The following is a 6,177-nucleotide window of genomic DNA, read 5'->3' as shown; positions in this document are numbered from 1 at the left end:
AAGTAGATATATTTCGTTTTGTTTCTTTATTAAGTTAATTTAGAATTTTTTTTAAAGCATTTAATGTTTGTTAAACTAAAGTTTTTGCTTTTTAAAGTGACGACCAAGCGGCCAGCGGCCGACAGTGAGTTAACCCAACACTTTAGCCTCTGAAATCAACACTTGACTTGTCTTGCTTATTAAATCCATAAAAAACACTTAAAGCATCGTTTAAACGTTTAGCCTATTATCACCACCATCACAGTAAAAAGGCATTTTTGACAAGATGAGGCAGGCAGATCGCAACGGCGCGCGCAAACAAAACGGGCTACACAATCTAAACAAATAGGCTAATTAAAAATAAAAAACATGCTGGTTGTCTTACCTTAGGCTACACCTCTCCGCGAAATGAATATATATCCGATCTTCAATTCCCGTGCTATATGCACATTTAACGGAGTTCATGTCAACGAAATCAACCGATATGAGTATTTTATTCATCAGCTCTTTTCAACATCAAAGACCGCATTATGAGAACGAGCGACCTAAACACTGGTAAGAGCATTTAGTCTCATTAATTTTAATGAAGATGATTGTGCTTTTGAGCATCTAAAACTTAGCTTATTTTAAGTTTCACTTGTGGCAGTTTGCGTGTTGGCTTGCTTTACTCATTTGCGGCGTGTTGCATAGCACCGTCCTATAGCCTAAAAAAGCCCGAAGCCCGGCCCGCGTCTGAGGTAGGCTATGACTGGAAAATTGGCCCGAAGCCCGGCCCTAGGGCGTAAAAAAGTCGGGGCCCGTCGGGCTCGGGCAGAAATGTAGGGCTCTACTTTGAGTAAGGCTGAAAGCGTCTTTCTTTTTAATACATTTCTTGAATGTCTCAATTACAGTAGGCCTAGCCTATAGATAATTATGATATTTGTGGCTGCACCGGGGTCCGTCATTACGCTAAATCATGAGCGGTCCATGGCACCTGCTACCCATGGCTGTTAAGAACTGTATAGGCTACATCAATCCATTACAACAATTTCGTGTTATGGGCACTGCCACTGATACAGGCAGCGGAAGAGCCTATTTTACGGAGCTTGCTTCTGCTTTTCAAACGTTTTTACAACAAAAGATGTCGTTAAAACGACATAAGATCTCGTTATTTTGAGAAAAGATGTAGTTAAAATGACATAAGATATCGTTATTATGAGAAAAGATGTAGTTAAAATGACATAAGATATCGTTATTACGACACAATTGAGTGGAAAAAATAATATGTGTGTCAGCAATGCTTCACCGCAAAATTGAACTCGATCGGTTTAAAAAAAAAAAAAAAAAAAGTGGTGGGTACAAAAGGACTCATGATGAAATCTGGTGGGTACGCATCCCCCCCGTCCCCCCCGAAATCGACGCCTATGATTATACCGTATAAATAACTTAATAACGCAAAAACGATATGATCAATAAGTCATGGCAACTTTTTTTTTCATTACTGTTTAACTCATCAAAATAATTTAGCAATCTAAACTTTTTACAAGTTATACAAGATTCAACTCGATTTATAAGTCAGTTTAACATAATTAGCTAAAGTTGAAATGACCCTACAACCGAAAGTTGATTATAGGCCTATTAAAAATTGAAGGCAGCGAACTTAAGTGCTACAGTAGCTAGTGCTAATTTTAATTGTTAGTAAATAATTCAGTTATCCGATATCTTTTTTCAGTGTCACTAACTATTCATTAGTAGCCTACTGATTGGCCTACAAGTATTGTAATAGTATTATTGACAATTATACTTAATTACTGAATATAATTTATTCATACAAGAAATTACCTTTTTCGTTTTAAAACGCATAATTATTGCTATGGTTACGCCTGGCGACTACACTACTCCGGAGTTTTTGACCCTTGAAAACTGAGACTTTTGGAAACGCTGTAGACCCCATTTTGGTTTGAAAACTCTGGGGTTGCGTTTCAGTGGAAACGGAGCAAAACAGAGACTGCTTTAAACCTGAATGCTACACTGTAAACCCGAAATAAGTTGGCAAAACTCAAAAAATTATTTTGTACTCATACATTTTAATTGCTCTCAACTTCAAACATTTGAGTAAGCTAATGCATACATTTAACTTAAAATTATCAACTTAAATATTTTTAGTGGAAATTTGGCTAGCTTTAACTAGCTAATTCAAGAAATGCTACCTTGCTAATTGGTAACACAATGCTTTGATAGCATTAGCATAGCAAAGCACTTTCTGAATGAGTATACGGCAATATAAAAAAAATAGCATACTGTATATCTGTCCTTAAACTAAGCTCATGCAACGATAGTATGGACGAGGATAGTTTTCATTTTAAAACGCTGTGTTAAAATGAAAACGCACATAGTGGTGCCTTAGACACAATTGTTAACTACACTCTAAAAAAAGTTGAAAAAACAACAACCGCTGGGTTAAAACAACTCAAATGCTGGGTTAAAACAACCCAATTGCTGGGTTAGTCCATTTTCAACCCAAACTTGGGTTATTTTTAACCCAGCATTTTTTAGAGTGTGTATCTAACGGGTTCTAACATTTCTAAGTAACACTAATAACAATTGCTTGTATACTTGTCATATATTTACTTGTAAATATTAGAAATCAGAATGGCTCTAAAAAATGCTGGATTAAAAACAACCCAAGTTGGGTTGAAAATGGACAAACCTAGCAATTGGGTTCTTTCAACCCAGTGAATGGGTCGTTTTAAGCAAACAGTTAACCCAACCGCTGGGTTAAAACAACCCAATTACTGGGTTTGTCCATTTTCAACCCAAATTGGGTTGTTTTTAATCCAGCATTTTTTAGAGCCATTCTGATTTCTAATATTTACAAGTAAATATATGACAAGTATACAAGCAATTGTTATTAGTGTTACTTAGAAATGTTAGAACCCGTTAGATACACACTCTAAAAAATGCTGGGTTAAAAATAACCCAAGTTTGGGTTGAAAATGGACTAACCCAGCAATTGGGTTGTTTTAACCCAGCATTTGAGTTGTTTTAACCCAGCGGTTGTTGTTTTTTTTAGAGTGTATATTAAATAATTATGCACCAGTCGCAACAAATAAATACAATGGAATAGATACTATTAAGATTGTTAATAATAATAATAAAATAAGTACTGTAGTCTTCATTCCTCTATGTTGAATGGAGATTGTATGATTTTATGTGGGGATTTCACATAAGGTATATTGAATGAACAATCAATGCAAGGGGATGTTTTATATGATATTCAACCATACCGTGGATTGGATTGAAATGTAAGAAAGTAAATAGACACAAGTTAGTAAGGAATACATGTTAAAATGGCTTGCCACAGTTGCCTTGCTCTACCGTAAACACTGTACAAGTTTGTCCTCATAAACTCCCAATGTCAAGTCTCGGTTAACAAGATCACTGGGCTACAGTTAGGTCATTGCATATACTGTGCCATTATCTTATCCTCCACATTGAATACAAATTAATAAAAGCTCAAATCATCATCAGGCATCCTCAAATAGATAGATGACTGGGTTATTTTTTTTACTTCATAACGATGATGATGACATTACCTGTGCTCTATTTTCTTATTAAAGCTGTTTGCATCATGAGGGAGGCATATGTCATCATCAATTTGATTCCTTGCATCCATTATGGAAAAACTAATCAGGGTCACATTACGTAAATGCCCGTCTATGATTAGAATGTGCTTTGCTTTGTCTCCCTCTACTAGCCAGACGAGGAACAGCAGACACTACCTGAGATGATGACACACGATACAGCATCGTGTAATTCTCGCATTGTTTCTTCATAAAAACAAGATGATAAAAAGTGATTTGATGTGTGTTTACACAGTCTTTAATATATATTGAGGGTCTATCTCTTCTATAAATCATATGAAAACACCATCTAGATTTTAGAATGTATAGACTATATTGTTCAATGAAGTCTAACATGTTTTTTTGAGCCTGCATGGCTTATTGTTTGTTTATTTATTTTGAGTATATTCTCAAACAGAATGATCTAATAATGGGTGTAAGTCCATACTTTGTATAACCGTTGCTTAGTGAGATGGCTGCACTGTTGACAGCAATAAATGAGCAAAACACTTTACTGTCACGGAAAGCTATTCAATCTATAAATGATTAACTAAACAGTGTTCATGCATAATAGACAAACCAAAACTTATCGCACAAACGTATTATTACAGTACAAAATATGACATGATGCTTGTAAACAGAATTTAATTTACCAGCAGAATTACACAACGCGAATAAAGACTGTCATATGTGATCATTGGGAGGATATAGGCCTCACCCATTTCACATCATTGTGCGAGGTCATAAACCAAAGTCTAAAAGGATAAGATTATGATGCATATTGGTGTACAGCAACACATGTGGCATGAACAGGTCACATTTTACAAAATGAGGATCAGTAAACAGATATTTATGTATTTAAATGTACTATTCTAACACACCCACATTCTTTACAGTCAGAAATTAATAGCTGAACCACATTTCAATGGCAAAAAATTTGCAATTTGTTACCAATAGCAATCGTCACTACTGGGATAATAATGTTTATTTGTTAATTGTTTTTTGTTTTGTTTTTGTTCACATATTTATTCTTCCATTACCTATAGTGTATCAGATTTTAAATCTACACTCACCTAAAGGATTATTAGGAACACCATACTAATACTGTGTTTGACCCCCTTTCGCCTTCAGAACTGCCTTAATTCTACGTGGCATTGATTCAACAAGGTGCTGAAAGCATTCTTTAGAAATGTTGGCCCATATTGATAGGATAGCATCTTGCAGTTGATGGAGATTTGTGGGATGCACATCCAGGGATGGACATGGTCAGAAACAATGCTCAGGTAGGCCGTGGCATTTAAACGATGCCCAATTGGCACTAAGGGGCCTAAAGTGTGCCAAGAAAACATCCCCCACACCATTACACCACCACCAGCCTGCACAGTGGTAACAAGGCATGATGGATCCATGTTCTCATTCTGTTTACGCCAAATTCTGACTCTACCATCTGAATGTCCCAACAGAAATCGAGACTCATCAGACCAGGCAACATTTTTCCAGTCTTCAACTGTCCAATTTTGGTGAGCTCGTGCAAATTGTAGCCTCTTTTTCCTATTTGTAGTGCAGATGAGTGGTACCCGGTGGGGTCTTCTGCTGTTGTAGCCCATCCGCCTCAAGGTTGTGCGTGTTGTGGCTTCACAAATGCTTTGCTGCATACCTCGATTGTAACGAGTGGTTATTTCAGTCAAAGTTGCTCTTCTATCAGCTTGAATCAGTCGGCCCATTCTCCTCTGACCTCTAGCATCAACAAGGCATTTTCGCCCACAGGACTGCCGCATACTGGATGTTTTTCCCTTTTCACACCATTCTTTGTAAACCCTAGAAATGGTTGTGCGTGAAAATCCCAGTAACGGAGCAGATTGTGAAATACTCAGACCGGCCCGTCTGGCACCAACAACCATGCCACGCTCAAAATTGCTTAAATCACCTTTCTTTCCCATTCTGACATTCAGTTTGGAGTTCAGGAGATTGTCTTGACCAGGACCACACCCCTAAATGCATTAAAGCAACTGCCATGTGATTGGTTGATTAGATAATTGCATTAATGAGAAACTGAACAGGTGTTCCTAATAATCCTTTAGGTGAGTGTATATCTAACATATATATATGTTGCTCTATTTGGACTTAATACAATGTCATATAGGCCACAGATTAAAAAATAAAAAATAATTTATTTCTGTGATGCAAAGCTGAATTTTCATCAGCCATTACTCCAGTCTTCAGTGTCACACGATCCTTCAGAAATCTTTCTAATATGATGATTTGATGCTCGGTTATTATCAATGTTGGAAACAGTTGTGCTGCTTAATTTTTTTTGGAACCTGTGATGCCTTTTTCAGGATTTATTAATCAATGAAAAGTTTAAGAAACAGCATTTATTCAAAATAGAAATCTTTTCTAATAATATAAATCTTGGCTATCACTTTTTATCAATTTAACACATCCTTGCTGAATAAAAGTATTAATTTCTTTTTAAAAAAGTGCAATGCACCAAGTGCAATGCAAAGACTTGGGTGCAGTGGAGACGTGTTTTCTGGAGTGATGAGTCACGCTTCTGTGTCTGGCAATCCGATGGACGAGTCTGGGTTTGGCGGTT

This window comes from Gobio gobio (genome assembly GCF_949357685.1).
Source record: "Gobio gobio genome assembly, chromosome: 16".
Lineage (NCBI taxonomy): Eukaryota > Metazoa > Chordata > Actinopteri > Cypriniformes > Gobionidae > Gobio > Gobio gobio.
The sequence above is the reverse complement of the archived record's forward strand: the minus strand, read 5'-3'. Positions refer to the sequence as shown.